This window comes from Mustela erminea, chromosome 1, assembly GCF_009829155.1.
Source record: "Mustela erminea isolate mMusErm1 chromosome 1, mMusErm1.Pri, whole genome shotgun sequence".
Classification (NCBI taxonomy): Eukaryota; Metazoa; Chordata; class Mammalia; order Carnivora; family Mustelidae; genus Mustela; species Mustela erminea.
Window position 1 is genome coordinate 172385432 of NC_045614.1, and position 21500 is coordinate 172406931.

A 21500-nucleotide genomic window follows, 5' to 3' on the forward strand; every position below is an offset into this window, starting at 1 on the left:
TCTTAGCTATTAGAAACCCTAGTCTGAATTTAGTCTCTGACAAGTGGGCAAGATACAATGGATGATAATCTCTTTAAGTGTAAAGACCACATCTCTAATTTCTCATGTCTCTTACAGCAGTGGTTCTCAAACTTTAATATGCATTAGAATCATCTGGATGACTTTTAAAGATGACTACAAGGCCTTATCCTCAGCATTTCTGACTCAGAAGGTCCATATCCTGCTGCTCCAAGAAACATATTCTCAAAATAAAGGCTAGTGCAGAGCATGGTATTAGGCAAATGGCTGGACAATAAATACTTATTTTTAAATTCAATTAAATTTCAAAAATGATGTTTTGTTCCCCATGCCAAATCTTAGTATATGTGCTGCTGAATCGAGCAATCCCCATGCCAAATCTGAATATATACTGACATGCTGGTGGACTGATTAGGAATAAGAGCATGGTCACTGGTGATACTAAATGACCCATATGATGATGACATGGCAAGGAAAACAAACCAAAAGTGTCATTTGCAAGTCAGCATCAGAATGATGACAGCCATGGGCATTACAGCAGTGGTAAATTATTAAAGTGAGTACCTTTTTAGTGAGTACCTTTTTAGTTAGGGAGAAAGAGTAATATGAAAAGTTGAAAACTAAGATGGAAATCTTTAGAAAAATGGCTTTCACATTTGACAATAATTTCTAGGATGAGATAGCAGGAATAGAAGAAGGAGTATAGATTTATGAAATGGTACAACAGAACTGGTATTGAATCTAGACTGCTATAATGTTAGCAGTACGGCTTTTAGCAAAGTTACTTATCTCTCTGATTTCCCACTCCTCACTTGTCACTTTGGATGATAATGCCCACCATGAGGACTGGAACAGCTTGGGAACTGAAGTTTAGAACAATGGTTCTCAAACTTGAATGGTAAGAATTAGTTGGGAGACTCTTAAAACTTAGAAACCTCTTGAAACACCGGTTGCTGGGTCACACGCCCCCGGAGATTTGAATTCAGTAGGTCTGGGGTTGGGGGCTGAGAATCCTCATATCTGATGCTGATGCAGCCAGTACTCAGACAACACTGTGAGTAGCAGTGGGCCAGCGATCCGCATTTACTTGCCATTAACACATAACATCAAGTAGATTCCTCAATGTATAGATCAATGATATCAATTTCAATATTCTATCTCATGTCATTTGAGTTCATGGTTCTCAAACTTATCAGACTTACCAGAAAACAAGAACCATGTCTTGTTTTTCCTTCTATCACACATTCTGCTATGCATATGTTAACATATTGATATTCCATGCATATACAAGTAGTGACAGGAACACGTTTGTTTATTTAGGTTTTTTTGTTGTTGTTGTTCAAATCTGCCCTCTACCAGCCTACTTAATGTGTGAAAATCTAACTGCTGAATTTCTTTTAGAAATTGTTGTTTGGTAAAATAAATCTTATGTAGATGGCAACATGGAACTGACTAAAAATTTCCTATGTATGAATATGATCTACCAACACGCCCTCAGTGAATACGAGGTTAAAGAAAATCAGCCAGTGGAAATTGCAAGTTTCTTTAGGACTGTAAGCATTTTCCAAGCCCTCTGCTTGTCTCCCTTCCTCCACTCCAGGGACTTCTATCCTCTAGAGTGCCAAGGGGTTTTTTAACTTCTCCATATTTAGTATTGGGCTGCACTTGTTAAAACATTAAAAAAAAGAAAAAAAGAAAAATGGTTTATATACCATAAATTAAGACAATAAATTACAGCATACTTAATCCAGCATGGTGCTTGCAAACATACACACCAGTCCCACATCTGATAAGTGGCTTTAATGTTAAAAACAACAAGAGCAAAAAAGTATGTGTATGTGTTGGGGGGGGCGGTGGGTAGTTGGAAAAAGAAGGGCAGTGGGGCTGGAGAACTGGTGACAAATTTGTCCCTTAAGATATACAGGAAATACTGAGAGGTTTTGTCTACTTTGTAAATTAAACTGCAAAGCAGAAGCTCATAAAATGTTTATTTTGATACATCCTCTGTCTTTCCAATCTACCATATCCTAATAACATTCTCAGAAGAAAATCCAGTAACTCTAGAAAGAAAAGGTGGCTCCTTACAGTTTATAACAGACTCAAACTCACATCTAAAATGTCCTTTCCTCTAAGATCTCTGAAATCAGAAGGAACAAAACAAAAACAAAACAAAAATAAGACAAGGGCTCTTCTACCTGATTTATGAAGGTTCTACCTGATTTACAAAGTTGAGTTTTAAGAGGATTAGAAGCACATTTTCCTGTCCAAGGTGTGAGCATATAGTTATGGCAATGGTTATCATCAACATTATTTATTTTTTACTCTTGAGGGAAACCAGTGGAGAGATTTCAACACTTGATTAGGTTTCTTACCCATACTTCAAATAACAGAGAAAAATCAGTTTATCTTTTTAACTGGAGCCCTCTTTACAGAAAGAAGTGGTGAGATGCTTTTAAAAATTAGTTTTCCTCTGTGCTCTGAAGCCCAGAGTTTTGATGAGGTTTTAAGTAGGCTGACTTCTTTTCCTGGGACCTTATAAATTGGAAAACAACAACAACAATAACAACAACAACAACAACAACCCCCAAGACAAAATCAAAACCAAAAAACTGGTGAGTCAACTTTTTTTTTTTTCAGTAACAGAGGGAAAGAAAAAGAGAGAGAGAGAGAGGGCAGAAGGAGAGGGAGAGAGAAAATCCCAAGCAGGCTCCATGTCTACTGCAGAACCTGATGCGGTGCTCAATCTTACAACCTTGAGATCATGACCTGAACCGAAATCAAGAGTTGCACACTTCACTGACTGAACCACGGAGGTGCCCTTGACTTTTTTTTTTTAAGATTTTATTTAGTTATTTGACAGAGAGAGAGAGAGAGACCACAAGTAGGCAGAGAGGCAGGCAGAGGGGGAGGAGGAAGCAGGCTCCCTGGTGAGCAAAGTGCCTGATGCGGGTTTTAATCCCAGGACCTTGAGATCATGACCTGAGCTGAAGGCAGAGGCTTAACCCACTGAGCAACCCAGGCGCACCCCCTCTTTTTTTTAAACGAAAAAGTCATGCTTCCAAATTAAAATAATCCTTAAAATAACTTCTAAAAAAGACTGTCAAACTCTGGACAAGAAAGTATTCATCCCTATACCTGAGGTGCTATTTGTTCAGGGTGGGTAGAAGTTCAGGAGTCTTTAAATTTGGTTTATAAATTTCCTATCTATCTATCTATCCATCCAAATACATATATGAAAGTTAAGACCACTATTCTTTGAATTAAGTAGTAAATTTCAGATATTTTAATAATTACACTTATAGTAATAATATAGCTATTCATATATAAAGTAATAAGCCACTCACATTTTTAATGGTTTAGTCAAATCATTATTAAGGATGGGGCCAATTGTAAACTTTTCTCTTATATATTTTTTAAAACTGGGGGGACAGGGAAAAAGGGGAAGAAATACTGGCTATTATTTGGGAACAACTAGAGCAGAGGTGGAGTCTTGGGGTAAAAAGGTTTTATTTATTTATTTTTAAAAATTTTTTAATTAAAAAATTTTTTTAAAGATTTTTATTTCTTTATTTGACAGAGATCACAAGTAGGCAGAGAGGCAGGGGGATGGGGGGGGAAGCAGGCTCCCTGCTGAGCAGAGACCCTGATGCGGGGCTTGATCCCAGGACCCTGAGATCTTGACCTGAGCTGAAAGCAGAGGCTTTAACCCACTGAATCACCCAGGCACCCGGTAAAAAGGTCTTAGATGGCCAACAAGTAGCAGGCAATGACCCTGGTACCTCAGCAGTAAAGAAAACAAGATGCCAAGTGGTAAAATAACAACAAAGAAACGTTTAATCTAGCTTAAGTTCTTTTGATTTTAGCAGCAATGACCTCCAAATTCCATCTCCATCTTTTTTTTTTTTTTTAAGATTTTATTTATTTATTTGACAGAGAGACAGTGAGAGAGAGCATAAGAGAGGAGAAGGTCAGAGGGAGAAGCAGACTGTCCAGGGAGCAGGGAGCTCGATGAGGGACTCGATCCCAGGACTCTGGGATCATGACCTGAGCTGAAGGCAGTCGCCTACCCAACTGAGCCACCCAAGTGCCCTCCATCTCCATCTTGAAGATGTCTGGGAACTAGAATCTTAGTCTCATGAATCAAAAGGAAACTTATCTATTCTATGCTCTTCTCCTATTGAACAAAAGGTCTATTGGCTCAGAGAGACTAGACGAGCTGCTCAAGATTGGCTTCATGATGTCCAATTTGTCCAAGAAACTCAGAACTGGGAGACGAGATATGATAGTAATCTAGGCAGGAAGGGATGAACCTTGGAACACAGTGGTGGTAGGCTGAGTGTTGAGGAACAAGGACAAGCTACTTCACAGTGACATATCAGTCTAGAACACTGGATTTCCTTAAGCCTAAGTAAGATACATGGCTATTAAACTTTTTTATGATTTGAAGTTTGATATTAGGATGCACCTTTTTTTTTTTTTTAAGATTTATTTAAAAGATGAAAAGATGGGGTGGGGGTCAGGGAGAGACTGTCAAGTAGACTCCCTGCGGTCTGTGGAGCCCAACTCGGGGCTTAATCACACTTCCCTGAGATCAGGACCTGAGCCGAAACCAAGACTGGACACTCAAATGACTGAGCCACCCAGATGCCCCTGATAATACGATGCATCTTAGAATCAATGTCAAAAGAGTGCCAGAAGAAGTGATGTAGCTGTCACTGCCCATGCAGGTGCCAACACACAAATATATGGGAAGAGATAGCAGCAGTTTGAAACTTGGACAGGCTGGGGCAACTGACTGTATCAGGAACAGGCTGTGTGATAACATGCAGTGGCACCCAGGGCAAATGGAGAGTAATGGATACTAAGAGTGAAAAAGTATTAAACCTTCTGTATTAAAAGAAGACAAAACCACCACAAATAGTGAACATTTCCAGATATTCAAGTACTTTTGGGGAGGTATTAGAGAGTGGTATTTAAAAGTGAAGGCTCTCAATTTGGGGAGATGAAAAAGTTCTAGAGATGGAATGGTGGTGCTGGTTGTATGACAATGCCACTGAATTGTGTACTTAAAAAAGGTTAAAACAATAATTTCATGTTTTCTATCTATTTCACACACACAAAAAAAGTGAAGCCTCCAGAGTCTGTCTTCTTGACTTCAAATACTGCTTTTGATCCTTCTAAATTATGAGACATTTGGTTAATGTAACAACCTCTCTATGGTTTCATTTTAATACCTCAAAATCGGGAGGGTAATGGGATGTACCTCATAGAGTTGGTGAGGATTAAATAAATGAATATGTTAAAGTATTTAGGTAGTGCCTGGAATGTAATAAATGTTTAAGAAGTACTAGCTCTTGTTACTGGTATTATTATTATTATTGCTCTTATGATAAGGTAAAATGGGTTTTTATGAAATGGTTTTGAGGTGCCTGGATGGCTCAGTCTGTTAAGAGTCCAACTCTGGGTTTCAGCTCAGGCCAGGATCTCTGGGTCTTGAGATGAAGCCCTATTGCGTAGGCATCCCGCTCAGCAGGGGGTCTATTTCTCTCCCACGCCTTCTGCTCCATCCCCCTGTTTGTGCTCTCTCTCTCTCTCAAATAAATAACTCTTTAAAAAAAGAACAACCCTAACAGTATGCCTCGGTGGCTTAGTTGGTTAAGCATCTGCCTTTGGCTCAGGTCATGATCCTAGCATCAGGCTCCCTGCTCAGCAGGAAGCATGCTTCTCCTGCTCCCTCTGCCCTTCCTCCCAGTGATGCTCTCCCTCTCTCCCAAATAAATAAAAACCATAAATAAATAAATATTAGTTCTGGCTTTTTCCCCCCCAAAAGATTTTATTATTTATTTATTTATTTGACGCAGAGAGATCACAAGTAGGCAGAGAGGCAGGCAGGGTGGTGGGGGGGAGCAGGCTCCCTGCTGTGAGGCTCTATTCTAGAACTCTGGGATTATGACCTGAGCTGAAGGCAGAGGCTTTAACCCACTGAGCCACCTAGGCACCCCAGTTCTTGCTTTTTTGTCTTTCTCCTCTCATTCTCTGGTAGAGTACTAGTAAGAAATAAAATGATGAAAATGTTGAGTAAAAAGAGGAAGAGTAAGTAAAATGAGGGTCCTAGAAAATTAAAACCTTGCATAATCACATCTGGAATGACTAAGAGTTGCCTACTTTGGCCAAACACTGAAATTCTAGCTTCTAAGCAAAGTCATGTAGCGTCCTAAACCAGCTGTGAAGATTTTCCAAAGTCCAAGTCTGTCCCACCTTAAACTAACCAACTCCCACTGTCCAGAGATGGGGCCCAGGTAACTGTCCAATGATGTACAAGGAAAGCCCATCATCTCACAAATACACTCAACTGGGCACTTAGGGATGATTCATTTTTGGTATGTTAGGTATATTTGGAAGATCACTATATAGTCTCCTATCTAAAATTTTGTACTCTTTCTTACTTTTTAAAAATTTTTCTAATAGTGCTCTTCTGTTTTGATTGAAAAGAAAGGCCATTTCCTCTATGCACATCTATGGGATCCTTAAAAATTTCTTGCTAATAAATGTAATAATATAACATAATAAAAGTATGTATGTGGCTACCACTGAGCTATTCCTAAATAACTCATATACCTAAGGAGAATATAGTTCTGTACCTTCCCATCCACATTTTAGAGCCACATAGATATGTAGCTTGTATTAAATAGAGCTTGGTATTAGATAGATGTATATATCTTAAAGGCCTACCTTATTTCTTTTTTAAACAGTGGTTTTCACTTAATGAGAGGTGGCAGCAAGGGTTCCCCCCCGCCCCCCGCCTTGCTACTTTAATCTGGTCTGATTTTGTTACACTGTTCTGTTTTAGGGCACTGGCATACTTCAAAGCTACCCTGCCAGAGGGAGGCTTCTTTAGGTGGAAAGTTTTGGGATGTGCTGTAGAGGGGTGTAAGAGGAAGAGGAATAGAAAACGGGGTAAAGCACTGAAGCAAGAGTCTCCTGATGGTTTCTCTTTGCATGCTACTTTGTCCCTTTACCCACCAAGAGATTTTATTTATTTTATTTTCTAAAACTGCAGATCAGCAAATCCTCGATGGCTCCCCATGACAGAGAAGGTAAAGCCCAACCTCCTAGTGTGGCACTGGAGACTGTCGACCACCAGATCTCAGTGGGTCAACCAAATTCCCAACATACATCCTCCAGTTTTCTTTTTGTCCCTCAAGATGTCCAGCACAGCTGAGGCCACAGCACCTGAAGCCCATCACTGTCCCATCTCCCCAGTCCTCCTTCTCCTTTCTCTGAACTCTAGCAGGAACAGTCTGTGTCATTCATTATGATTCTTAGTCATATGGGCTGCATTTTAAATTAATGATTTCATACATGTGTGATTTACCTCACTAACCAGACCAAAACTCCCTAAATTAAAGGACCATGGGTTGAATTCAGCCCACTTACATGTTTTATTTGGCCTACACAGTGTTTTTGAAGAATGTGAGTTAGTTGCCAGCATTTAAAAAAAAACCTGGAGATGGCACATAATAAAAATCTGGACTTCTGACTTCTCTAGACAAACTGGAAGCTCTGACAATGCTGGGCTAGCATTCCAGGATGGTTCCAATAAGCTGGAGCTGCATCATGACTGATCTCTTCAGAAGTGCCATGTCCTTTCCATTTTGGCGTAGTCCCAGTCAGCCCTCTGTCCTGTAGCTGGCCTCTTTCCACTCCCTTGTATACCTTCCCGTCTCCCCCTGCCATTAAGTATGCAACCTCTGAACTATACTTTAAGTCCTTGGAGGACATGGTCTTTGTCTTCATGTTCATCCCTCACCTCCTCAGTGTCTAGCACACTGCTAGTTATTTACATAATAGGTGCTAAAAAACTATTCCCTGAAGGGAAGGAAGAAAGGCCACAAGTGAAAAGCAGATGATAGCATGGATCAGGGAGATGAAAATAAAAGGAGGTCAGAGTAAGGACACATGAGTGAAGGGTTTTACAAGATCTCAAGAAGAATGTGAAATGGAAGACCTTGTTCTTTAATAGCATCAAAGGGCAGTGATTTATAAAGCTCTTTTAAAAAACTGTAAGAGGTATTTTGTTTTTTTTAAAATGATAGCTTCCCAGAAGCTGGACAATGGAAACAACTTAGATTATCTAGAGGCTCTTCAACTCTAAGTATACTTTCTGTGTCAATAGTAAATTGAGTCAGTACGACCTTTTTAAAAGGAAAACCATGAACTCTGGAGTCTTACTTTGTACTGCTGACTGGGAAAAAGAAAAATTACCCTGAAGGCAGCCTTCATTTCATTACCATTTACAAAGTCTCAAAAGGAATACACTGTAAGAGCTGCATATTACCAAGGACCTTTCCCTGAACTTGCACCAAATGCCTTCTGCATGCATTCAAGCTGCCCCTTTTCACTCAAGTGTGAGTGAAATTCAGAAGGTCAGAAAGAAGAGTTCCAGAATACTAACCCCATTGCTCAATGATTAAACTTTAAATTAAACTTCACAGACGAAACTGTGACTCCACGGGATAAATCAAGGCTTTACTCAATGTTCCAACAGGAGACATTTTATAGCTTTCCCCTTCTACTGAAAAGCCTGTGCAGTTCTATTGCTGAGAAGATCAGGAAAAATTGGTCTGACTGATCTGTTGATGCCTCTGGGTTTGAGAGTATAAAGTACACTGAGGTGATGGTGAGATGTGGGGAATTCAGAGAAGAAAAGAAGTGGACTTTCAACTTGCCCACTATGGGAGTTTGTGTTTGAACTAGAAGTTTGACGAACTAAAGCTGAACAAAAAGCTTTATATTTGGGATGTGAGTATCTCAGGCTGCTGGGGCAGAGAGGAGGTTACTAATGGTAGACTTACAGAAGCATCCAAGAACAGACATCTGCCTCACTTCACTGTTTGTCAGGTTTTCTCTGTCTGAGAAAAGAGGTGACCTCATTTTTCATCAAGAAATTACAACTTAAAACCCATACCCACTCACAAGCATCTGATTGTGGAAGGTTTCATGCCAGAGGTAAGAGCTTATCACAGTTTCTAAAATTCCAAACCGTACAGTATCCTAAGAGAGGCAGTAGAGTGGGTCAAAGCATGGATTCTGGGGTCAGACACACTTAGACGGGAGTCCTGGCTTTGCCAGCCAGTGGATTTGGGACAGATAACTTCTCCCAGCCACGGTTTTCTCAACTGCAAAGAATAAAAATAGTACATATTGCATGGGATTACTTTGAGGTGTGAATGAGAGATTGCATGCATTATACTTAGCATAACATCTGTCAGAGAGCCTCCAATAACAAGCTGTTTTCATCAGAGTCTCTCAAAATGTAGAAAGCTTTATATGGTCAGTTGGGGGAAAGGTCATCAGGATCTTTAAGGAATGCATAAATCGTCACGGCACTGTGATCACAGTTGGTAATTCTAAACAAGTTTGAGGTCAATAACCTCTGTCAGAATTACATGGGCTCTGAGTGATTTTCTAGTAGGAGGAATAGGTTATGCTGAGCTAGTCATATGCACACTTCTGCCCTCTGTGATCAAATGCATGCATTTCTGAACCAGCTGGGCAAGCTGGGACTGTTCTGAATAAAGCCAACTGTCCCATATGGAGCCTGATCCCACTGTCTTGGATTTTAACCAACTGAGCTAACTGGTAACAGATAACCAAAGACATATTCCCTGCTTGCAGGAGGCCAGCAGACTTTTACAGGGACACATCACGAAAACTTGAACAAGATGCAGCACATAAAATGCATTTTAGTAATACCCAAGAACATGAGTTTGGAAAAACCGCAGCTACTCTGTCCATTCCAATTTATAAGTAGATCCTACTGCCTGAGAGGTCTAGGCTTTTATTGGCCTTTTTCCCTGATGATGTAATGAGTATCTGAAACTGACATGCCTAAGGCTGGACAAGAAGCTTAGTACTAGAGATCACGTCATTTTTCCTTAAAGTGATATCTCATTGCATTCTTGGTTTCCTGTAGAATGATCAGACACATGTGGAGAATGCAAAGTTGCAGAATATTAGAGAAGTTTATCTAGTTCACTGGAAAAGTAAAGAAAGCATACAATATGCAAAGATTATAACAACTAAGGGCTGGCTCTGCCAGCATCAGTAGAAAAACTGGAGTCAGAAAAGACTCCAGGTCCAGGGCTTTCCATTACATTCTGCCACCCTGAGAAATCCAATCATCACTTCCTCTTATAGAGCTACTTCAAAGTTGTAGACAAACCACCTGTTTATTTTATTTTATTTTTTTAATGGTCTGAAGCTGTCCCCTGATTGTATGGCTATCCAAAGCCATTTGTTTATAGCTGTCTATAAACTGAACCTTAGCTGTATTAATTATGACATCCTTTTTCACCACTAGCACATAAGCCAGCAAGTGCTAGAAACATTTCTCACCTAGATGCTATTTAGCTCAACTAGACTATGTTATGAACTTTATCTTTGTATCACTAGCTAGTAAGTTTAGCAACTGCAATTAATTTATTTTAATACTAAATAACGTGTTTAAAATAGGTATCTCTAGGTTATTAAATAAATTTCTAAAAAGCCTCTCATAAAATTTTACTTTATTTTTATTTATTTGTTTGAGAGAGAGAAAGAGAGAGATAGCGTGGAGCCGGTCAAAGGGAGAAGCAGATTCCCTGCTAAGCAGGAAGCCTGATGTGGACTCCATCCTGGGACTCCAGGTTCACGATTTAAGCAAAAGGCAGTCGCTTAATGAACTGAGCCACCCAGGTGCCCTCTCATAAAATTTTAAAAGGGTGAATGTGAAGTCCAGAATAATTAACAATATTTATGGAATGATGTATTAGAGATTCATCAGTTCATCAGCTGAAAATGTTGTGAGAAGATTTCAGAGCTGAATCAGACTTGGTTTCCAGCTAGGAGCTTGCTATACTCTCAGCCAATAATAATTGTTGGTCCCTAACACTTTTCTATTATAAAATATACCTGAACAATTTTCCTCTACTGCCTACCTTTCCCCCCTTTCAAGCTCTAGCTTAAGATCTTGGTCCATTAGGCTCTTATAACCTTGGGTAAGTATGAACCTCTTTTCATCTGTGTCTTTACAGCCAGATCTGTCAGGATCTTCTTCCTTGAAAGCTGTCTTAGTTTGGGCTGCTATAACAGAATACCACAGACTGAGTGGCTTACAAGGAACAGAAATTTGTCATACTTCTGGAGGCTGGAAGTCCAAGATCAGTGTGTCAGCATGGTCAAGCTCTGGTGAGGGCCCTCTTCCGACTGCAGACTACTGACTTCACTATCCTCACATGGTGAAGAGCCAAGAAAGGAAGCAATCTGTCTTATGATTTTTGTAAGGTCACTAATCCTATCCATGAGGACTCTACCCTTATGACCTCATCTAATCCTAATTACCACCCAAAGGCCCTCCTTCCTAATACCATCACATTGTGGGGAGAGGAGGCTTTCAACTGTATGAGTTTGGGGTGGCAAGGTACATAATTCAGTCCATGACAAATGCTTAAGACTAAGCCAGGGCTCTGTACATATGGGGGCCCATGATACAATCTATTCTATCAGAAAAATGAGAGGACTGTAGAGTTAATCTTTGTACTCCTTGGAGGGTAGTGATAAAAAACCCAATATTCATCATATTGTAGAGGGCTAAATTTAACATAAACCAAGCAGGAATGTGTACAATATTGAGAACATTATGCAATATTAGGGCTAGACTTTTCTTGGGTTATATAACTCTCTTCTCTAAATTTAGTCATAAAAATTACCCTTTTCTCAAGAGTGTTTGAGAACTAAAGAACTGGGACAGGAAGAGATTAAAATGTAAATGTGAAAATAAACATATCAAGATGTTAACAATTGTTCACTCTATTTGGTACAGTTATGAGTAATTTTTATTTTTATCTTTGTATTTTTGTGTATTTTCTACATCCTCTATAATATGCTACTTTTATAATCAGAAATTCCAAGAAGCTTTAAAATAAAGGTAAAGATGGGTTTTTTAGGATTTACTAATATGAGGAAACACAAATTAGGGTTTTCCTACCATTAAGGTGGTGACTGTCATAACATGATAATATGTTCTGTGAATTCTGGAGAGGACAAAGTAGCCACATGAGTCATACAGTGAATATAAAATTCCATCGGCTGAATGAATCCAGTGTGCCAATGACATTGGAGATAATGAAAAACTAAGAGGGTGTTTTAGTGATATTGATGATTCCAAGAAAGCTAGAGAGGCATTGTTCAGGATCCCAAAGTCAGTGGTTTAGGCGATAGCCCTCTACAGAAACACTATGAGTGTAAGAAGAAATTGATGTGATGAGAATAGGACAGAGAGAACTGGGAGATCCTAAACCCAGAATAGAGGTTGCCCAGAGATGTTCTCTAGGGCAAGACCCGTGATTATAGGAAAGGTAAGAGTCTAGATAGGAGACTTTCAGAAAGATGGTTCTAATCTGAAGTTGGAATAATGTGGAGTAAATGGTAGAACATGGAAGCAGAAAGGGTTAAGTAAAAAGGGCCATAAGAGGCTCCACAGGCTAGGAAATCACATTTAAAAATTATAGGAAGGGCCTGTGCTGTGATAATGAAATCCAACCTCAAGAGACTAACATGAGACTTAGTTTGAAATTACCTTCCACTTTGGAAATTTTCAATTCTTACATCTGAGTTCAACTGTAACACCTGAGATACTGAGAAAAAAAGAGGGGAAAGCCTATGGAATTCTGATGCCCTGTGACTGAAGGTGTGCACCTTACCACTGAACTTGGGGTATTGGTGGAAAAGACAGTGTAAATCAGAAGGAACAAAAACCAACGATCTGTTCTCTTTGCCTCAGTGTGTTCAATACAGTTATTTGAACCACATCAGGAAGAAAACGAAGGTTGAATTCTTAAGTCTTGGGTCAGGGGTAGACAGCTCAAATGCCAATAACAGCCAGAGAGGTAACATAAATGAATGAAATGGTTTAGTTCAAACTGGCCCACTGTGCAGGTGAGAACCCATATTCTATCTGAAGGGACAGCTGCAGAAATGTGAACACATCTTCTGTGTTTTCCAAAAAAGCCAGATACCTGGGTTTCTTTATGGTATCTGCTCTCTTTAGCAACTAACTCAACCTTTAAAAAAAAACCTTTAAAAAAAAAACCAAAGAAAACTTTCCTGGGAAGGAATGTGGTGTCTGGTCTAGTTTGTGACCTTTGCCCTGGGTCCCCTCTTCAGTATAACTGCATCTTTGGTTAAGGAGGGGATTTAAACACTATACACTATCTTAAAAGCATACAATATTTGACCTTTGGCCAGCCTTTAGAATACTAGCAAAGCTCAAGTGGTAAAAGAATCTGGGATAATGTAGCTCTTCACAGCTAATGCCTTAGGGAGATTATTATACAAGTTTAAGTAAGCTTAATGTCCAGATGTACAAAGAACAAAGTATAGAATTTGGGAAGAAGTGAACTGTGGGCCAGAATCCATGCTTGAAAACACTTGAATGTAATTTACTTTGATTTGCAGTTGCATATGAATACTGGAGAACAAAACTGGGCCCTGAGGGGCAATTTTATAAAATGATACAGACTCAGCATATGCTATGGCAGTGACCAAGGAATTGATTAGTTAGGGTTTCTGTGGCTTTGGATAGATTTCCAGGTAAGAGACAATATGGAGAAAACAAATAACTACATCCTAAGTGGAAGGAAAGCTCATGGATGCTTTGTTTGATACCAGACAAGTAAAAATGTTTAAGTGCAGACTCCTAAATGCTCAAGAAGTTGAGCAAATTTAACAAGATTCTTACTACCTATATCAGGTGTGTGTCTTCCTACGTCCTCCCATTCATGTTTACTGGGAACCTCTGAATATGACTTTATTTGGAGATATGGTCTTAGTAGATGTAAACAAGATGAGCTTATAGTGGATAAGAGTGGGCCTTATCTAACCCAACAATTTGTGTCCTATAAGAAGAGGGAATTTGGACACAGACTACACACTGAAGGAAGACAATCATGTGAAGACAGAGGCAGATTTTGGAGTTACTACCACCACCACTACCACCCATGGACTGTTGACAACCACCAGACACTACAAGAAGCAAGGAGAATTCTTCCAGAGCCTCTGGAGAAAGCAAAGCCCTGCTGGCACCTTGACTTCAGCTTTCTAGCCTCCAGAACTGTGAGAGAATAAATTTCTCTTGTTATAACCCATTCAATTTATGGTAATTTGTTATGGCAGCCCTAGGAAACTATGTCTTTTCAAGCCACTTCTGGGATAGAAATCTTGCTATGGTGAATTATACAAGGACTTATAATTGTGGCCCAAATTGGAGCAGTATGTAGGGTATAAGAGATAAAGGCACAGGAAGCATATGGTCAACAGAGCATGAAAACCCTCGTTTCTGGAGAGAATAGAAATGAGGAATAATGATTGGTAACCAAATGGAGAGCAGGAGAACTCCAACTCCAGTGGTCTCATACATAGCATTTATCTCAGAGTTGAACTAAATTTAATTTCACTTAGGGGAAATTACATATTGCAGATTTAAAAAATTCCAGTCATCTTATCCTTGCCGAACCTAGTTTCCTTTCTGTGAAAAAAAACCAAGCTGTAGAAAATAACTAAAAGGCATTTTAGATTTTTATAAATGTAAACAAGATTAAACATTAAATTTATTTATAACTTTGCCGCATTCCAGATAGAAAAACTGAGACAACTGAAACAAATTTATATGACTATTACGGGGGGCGGGGGGCGCGGATATCTACCTTCATTTTTGCTTTTGTAAAATTTTTAAATATAATTACTTTGAAATTGGTTATAGGAAAAAAAATAGCATTAATTTATCCATGGGTCTTTGGTGTTAATACTTTCTCTTTGGTTTTGCATCTTCATGCCTGAGATTCTCTTTTTCCAAGCTAGCATAGAATTTCTAATTTAAGCCCAGAGAAAGGGAGGAGAGGCTTTCTTAGTCTCATGTAGAGTTTCAGTTAACAAAGTGACAATAATAACACAAATGATGCCATAAGGCCCATCCTCCAACTGGATGCACTGAATTTTAGTAGGATACATGTATACATGTACACATCACCACCAAAAAGCATTACCACGGCTACTATCCACCATCTACCTAGACCTTGGACCAAAAGCTCCTCCTGTAGTTTTGGGACACAAAGACGAATCTCTTTTAAATGTGCTGTTCATTAGGAAAGGTATTGCTCTGTATCAATCTTTAGTTGATTTCTGGAATGTGGATGTCTGCTCAGGTAAAACTGCAATGAAGTACATTACTACAGCACATGTGTGCCATGGTCAATTACATGTCAAGGAAAGATTTAAAAAAATGGGGTGCCTGCGTGGCTCAGCTGGTGAAGGAGCTGACTCTTGACTTCAGCTTAGGTCATGATCTCAGGGTCTCTGGTTTGAGCCCTGAGGGCGTCTCCACACTCAGCAAGGAGTCTGCTTGAGGATTCTCTCTCTCTCTCTCTGCACCTCCCCCGACTCTTGTTCTCTCTCGCTCTCAAACAAATGAATCTTAAAAAAAAAAGAAAGAAAAAACAAACTTTCAACAACATCTGCTCATTACAAGTCTGAATCATTGGATCTTGGTCAGCTCTGTACAAGCTGGACTCTCTGACAACAAGTTCTAGTCATTGGTAGCCTAACAGATAACACATAGGTCATGATAATTTAATGGATAATTTTAAGGTGTGTTGGTAAGTTGTGTGTATCTCCTGTGTGACATTTTGTATTAAATATTTATAATATTTATGTATAAATATGTAAAATATTTTATAATATATTTCACATTATGAATATGATTAAACATAAAAATATATTTATAAATATATGATATATAAAATATATTAAATTATGTATTTGTAATATATAAAACATAACAAAATATATGTTTTTAGGAATGTGAGCAGTTAGCTTTTATTAGTTATTCAATTTTGAAATAAAATTATTTGTGACTTTTTTGGAAGATTCTGGATTAGTCTAATTGCATAGCATATATTGAGGCATGAAAATGAATTTTAAAAAATTGCAATAAAACAGAATGTGGAAAAAAATAAGATGCTGGGGCCAAAAGAAAACAATTATCATCCATTCAAATTTATGATTCATGGAAAGGGTTTCATTGGTATCATCAACTGTCTTGATAATAAGTAGGTATGTTAAAATTTAACAATGAATTTACACTTAACAAAATATAACTTACATGTGTTTTCTATATTGAGGGTGGGCATAAGATAATTTGAGAAGAGATCTTGCTGCCTAAAATAATTTGAAAACAATGAGTTTCATAGAGGGCATTCCACAACTGCCTATGGCCAAATTCTGACTCTGAAGACTTTCATCAAGGAAATACTTTTTGTGCTTTAAGACTCATGTACTTAGACAGTCAGATTTCAAGGTCACAGGTGATAACTTAATGAGACCTGGAGGAAGTCTACCAAGACTTCTGTTAAAAAAGAAATTCATGAAAATGTGTCTGATATAATTTGGATTTGTTCACAAACAAATCTATTTGTTTACAAAAAATCAAAACATTCTATTTTAGGTTAAAATCAATTTTTTAAAAGATTTTATTTATTTATGTGACAGACAGAGATCACAAGTAGGCAGAGAGGCAGGCAGAGATGGGCGGAAGCAGGTTCCCTGCTTAGCAGAGAGCCCGATGTGGGGCTCAATCCCAGGATCCTGGGATCATGACCCAAGCCGAAAGCAGAGGCTTTAACCCACTGAGCCACTGAGGCACCCCGGTTAAAATCAATTTTAAGAGATTATATACTTTCATACAGAGCATTTCACACAAATCTAATAAAGGTGTTTTCTCTGATACTGCCCAAGCTCTGTCAATATAAGCTCCCAAATACATTAGAAGGTGCTCAAGAAATGTTGGTAAATGGATGAACAAATAAAATCCACTTGCTCCTGCACACTATCTTATGATGCCATAGGTTAAGCTGGGTGATTAAAATAGCATGTTTCTTTTAATTTAGGGCACAAGAAAGCTTAGAGCTAAATTTGTGAATTACTTCTACAATCATAAAGTATTGGGTAGTATATATTTCTGTTCCCCACTCTTATCTCCAACTTCATATTCCAATTACCCCAATTCTCTCAATTAATTACTTAATTCTTCTGAATAGCATGTTCTTTGGAAGTGAGGTATATACAGATAAAAGAAAAAATGAGTGGCTCAATCGGTTAAACATCTGCCTTCAGTTCAGGTCAGGATCCCAGAGTTCTGGGATGGAGTCCTGCGTCAGGCTCCCTGCTCAGCAGGGAGTCCTTCTCCCTCAGCTCCTCCCCCCAACTTGTGCTTGTTCTTTCTCTCTCCCTCTCTCTCTTTCTCAAATAAATTTAAAAAACCCTGTTTAAAAAAAAAAAAAAAAAAAAGAAGAAACTTTCTTAAAACCATAACCCTCTAGTACCTTATTAACCTCCTTTACAACACTGAAAGATTTTTTTAAAAAGCCTTCCCCAAACTGACTCTTTCATCTTTGATAAGTTCTGGAAAAACCTAAGGTTTCATGGGAAAGTTAGAAGAGCAATGGCCTAACTTCTAATATTTATTGGGTCTGTTTGTCCCTTAAAAGAGATAATATTTGTCTAAAGGAGTACTAAATGCAATAAAAGATTGGTCTGTTTGCTGCCAAGGCTTATACTCGCCACTTTTCTATAATGCAGAGAAGCCAAATGTTCCCAAAGGCTTATCCTGAAATGCTAGGGTAAGAAGGTAAAAGAAATAAAAGAGGAAAAGGAAAAGAGAGCTAGCTGTCTGTCAGCATCAGGCAAATTTCTACAGTTTTTCTCAGTTGAATTTAGACATGAACTCTGTTTTGGCCTAAAAAAATTCACGCCTTTTTTTTTTTTGGCTATGCTCTTTTATTCATTTAGGTTTGAAAAATTACTATTGTGTATGTGGTAACTTTTATTCCATGATACAAACAAGTGTTTTTCAACAATTGTCCAAGTGCATATTTAAACAATTAGTTTAGACCATCATGCCAAGCCTTATACAACTATGCACAGCAGATTTTCTTTAAAGAGTGAAATACAATTTAAGAATCTGAAAGTAAATTTAACTAGGAGAAAACCCTAAGACTAGACAGGAATGCTGGAATCCCAGTCTTTGTCCATGTATAGGAGCTGAGTAACATAAAACCCACCTGAACCTGACTGTTTTCTTTAGTTGAGATGTCAACAGAGTAGAAAAGATTCCTGATTTGGGTTATGTTTTCTCTCTTTAAATGACAGTCCAGAAAGTAGTGTAAGAATCATCTGGCACCTCCATTGCAGTGAACAGAAAAGTTTCTCCCTTCACACCACATGGTAGGATGTGTCATAATAACATTGCACCCACAGATATGGCTTCAGGGTGGCCCCTAAAATGGAGTGAGCTGTCTGTGCAGGCAGCTTGCTCTGGTTAGCTACAGCTGCAGGGAAGAGCTGGCTCCACTCTCCCTTCCTCCTCTTCCACCCCCCAACCCCCCAAAGAAATGCTTCAGGCAGCTGCCATAAACTTGAGTGGTGGCAGTACCCAAAGCTCTGAGGGTAAGGGAAAGGGAGAAATAAGAGGGGTTCTGTAACTAAAACAACCAAATTCAGGGATGAATAAGTGAGCTAACTTTAACTCTGCTGCTAGTTTTCCTGGTAAAATAGAGACCACAGAAGGTATGTGGTCCAGACTTGTCTACTTCCATAACGGTTGTTCAGCAAAGCTCGGGATCTTGTCATTTGAGAGGAGGACTGATAAGAATGTGGGAAGACAATGTAAGCTACAGTTGACTTGGGCTGCAGCTAGATGGTCCATAAATCCCAGTTTGCCTGAAACAGTCCTATATTATTAACTGAGTCTCCTTTTACTCTCAAACGCTCTAGTCCAGTGTTTCTTAGGAGGGCATATTTATGATGTAGGGGGACAATTCTTCTTTTCATGAGTCTGGTTTGCTCACTGTAGAAAATTTAGCAGACCCACCTCTGCCCACTAAATGCCAGCAGTGTATCTGCACCCTATCATTTTTTGCCCACCCTGTCATTTTGACAACCAAGAATGCCATCCTTCTTTTCAAATGCCTTCTAGGGAGAGCAGTAAAACTCTGCTGGAGAGCCACGGAATGCTCTCACAGTTAAGAAATAAGAAAGCTGGGGGGTGGGATTGTGGACATTGGGGAGGGTATGTGCTTTGGTGAGTGCTGTGAAGTGTGTAAACCTGGTGATTCACAGACCTGTACCCCTGGGGATAAAAATATATGTTTATAAAAAATTAAAAATTAAAAATTAAAAAAAAAAAGAAATAAGAAAGCTAAGGAGGTTAAGGGAGGTGAAATGGTTTGATTAAGACCACAGAAGAGAGGCCGAGGCATTGTTTCTTGTCTTGTATGCAGTGCTCTTTCAAGGACAATTCTATTGTCCCATGACAGACAACTGTAGTTGAATCACTGCTTGCAGAGGCACCAACTTCAGGTAAAGAATTTACATGTGGTAATAGCAATGTTTTATTTGTGACCACTTAATCATACACAGTCAGTAGCTTCATAACCCTTGCTGCTTCCAGAGGCTATCAATAATAATGGTTTTTTCAAGTAAGATGTCATACTTTAGATTTTTTTTTTTTAAAGATTTTATTTATTTATTTATTTGAGAGAGAGAGATGACAAGCAGGCAGAGAGGCAGGCACAGAGAGAGGAGGAAGCAGGCTCCCCGCTGAGCAGAGAACCCGACGCGGGGCTCGATCCCAGGACCCTGAGACCATGACCCGAGCCGAAGGCAGCGGCTTAACCCACTGAGCCACCCAGGCATACTTTAGATTTTTAAACACATAAAATTTGAAGATAAGTCATCAAAACTTTTCAGAAGGGGAGCAGAGGCCTATTATTATTTTTTGAATAAATGTATCTTAAAGAGGGTTTAATAACAATTAACAACAATAGCACCACTAAACATGCTTTTGAAGGACCTTTTCTTCAAGGAATTAAACATTTTTTCTTTCTTCTAAAAACATTTAAGGAAGGGTGCCTGGCTGGCTCAGTCAGGTAAGTACCTGCCTTCAGCTCATGGCAGGATCCCGGGGTCCTGGGATTGAGATGCCCTACGTTGGGCTCCAGGCTCAGTGGGGAGTATACTTCTCACTCTCCTTCTCTCTCTGACCCTTCCCCTCTGCTTGTGCTCTCTCTCAAATAAATATATAAAATCCTAAAAAGAAAATGTAAGGATACTATATTCTCAAAAGATGCCAATAACAACACCTTACCTCTGTGGTTCATACTAGTTTCTCTTCCACAGTAAGATTTAGTGCTGAAAATAACCCTAGGAGTGGGGGCAGAGCAAGTGTTGTTATCCATTTTACTGATGAGGAACTGAACTAAAGAAATTTTAGTGGCTTGTGAAAGGGTTAGCTTTCAGACCTTCAGTCCAGTCCTCTACACTGTATCTTGAAAACTCATGTCAGGAGCACTGTTGAGAGTCAGCTAATAGATTTATTAGATTTCAGCCTCTTTCTCCAGCATTTAGGAGAAAATATTATTATTTCCTCCACATAATTACTCACGGTCATTTGTATTAGCTAACAGCAGAAGTCCTCAACCATGGGTAATGGGCACACTGGCTCACTCACACACTCATCACTGGCTGAGCACCTTGTGTCAGGCCCGGTTGAAGCACTGGGGATACAATGGCTAATCAGACCTGGCCTTGCCTCTAAAGGGTTCAAAAAATTCTTGAGAGCCTCTTTAGTACTTCTTCAATTTGATCAGAGTTGATTCACTTCTATTAACTTGTGCAGATATGGCCAAATGGCTGATTGTGACTGGCCGGTTTTGCCTAAGCCAGGATCGTATCCAGGGATGCCAAAGTGACCTCTCTTTCACTAAGCCCTTCCCTCAAAAACTCCCAACAACAACCAACTCTAATAATTCCAAATCCTGAGGACATATAGTCTTTATGCATACAAGTTCTAGAAATAAACCTATGGCACACCAGTTGACTAGTACTGGTAAACTAAAAATAAGCTGTTTATTTGTTTTCGGTGACAACATGGAGAATTAGATGAAGAATAAGCTGATGCCTTTAATTACATTGCCAAAGGAAAAATAATTCTGAATTTCTCTTTTTAAGACATAATTTGTGGCAGGAGGGGAAGTAGATTGTCTAGAATTGGGCTTTTTTACAACTCTAAAGTAGTTACTGGGATCTAAATTGCTGGAATATCCTGCTCTGACTGAGCAGTTTCAAATATTCTAGAGATTAGATTCATAGGGTTATCAGTGCCTTGGAGATCTGATTAGCTGGTTACTGTGAATACAGATAACTGTGCAGCTTGGGGGAAAACCAAGCTGTTGCCATGCTACAGTTCCTCACCATACCCTTGCCTCTCCATTCCCTCTTCTTAAAAAATAAATAAGCAAGCCTGTGGCAAATATGTTTCTATTTTCCTCCAAGAATGCAGACATGACAGTTTCTTCCCCTCCTCTTCTCTCATCCTTCCCAGCTCCATT

At 39.1% G+C, this 21500-nt stretch overlaps 2 protein-coding genes across 4 annotated transcripts in view; one reads left to right on the plus strand and one right to left on the minus strand.

The window, feature by feature from the left end:
* CMSS1 (cms1 ribosomal small subunit homolog) overlaps nucleotides 1-21500 on the minus strand; it is a 382853-nt gene that overhangs the window by 119341 nt on the left and 242012 nt on the right. The window lies entirely within an intron of this gene.
* FILIP1L (filamin A interacting protein 1 like) overlaps nucleotides 1-21500 on the plus strand; it is a 302790-nt gene that overhangs the window by 49580 nt on the left and 231710 nt on the right. The window lies entirely within an intron of this gene.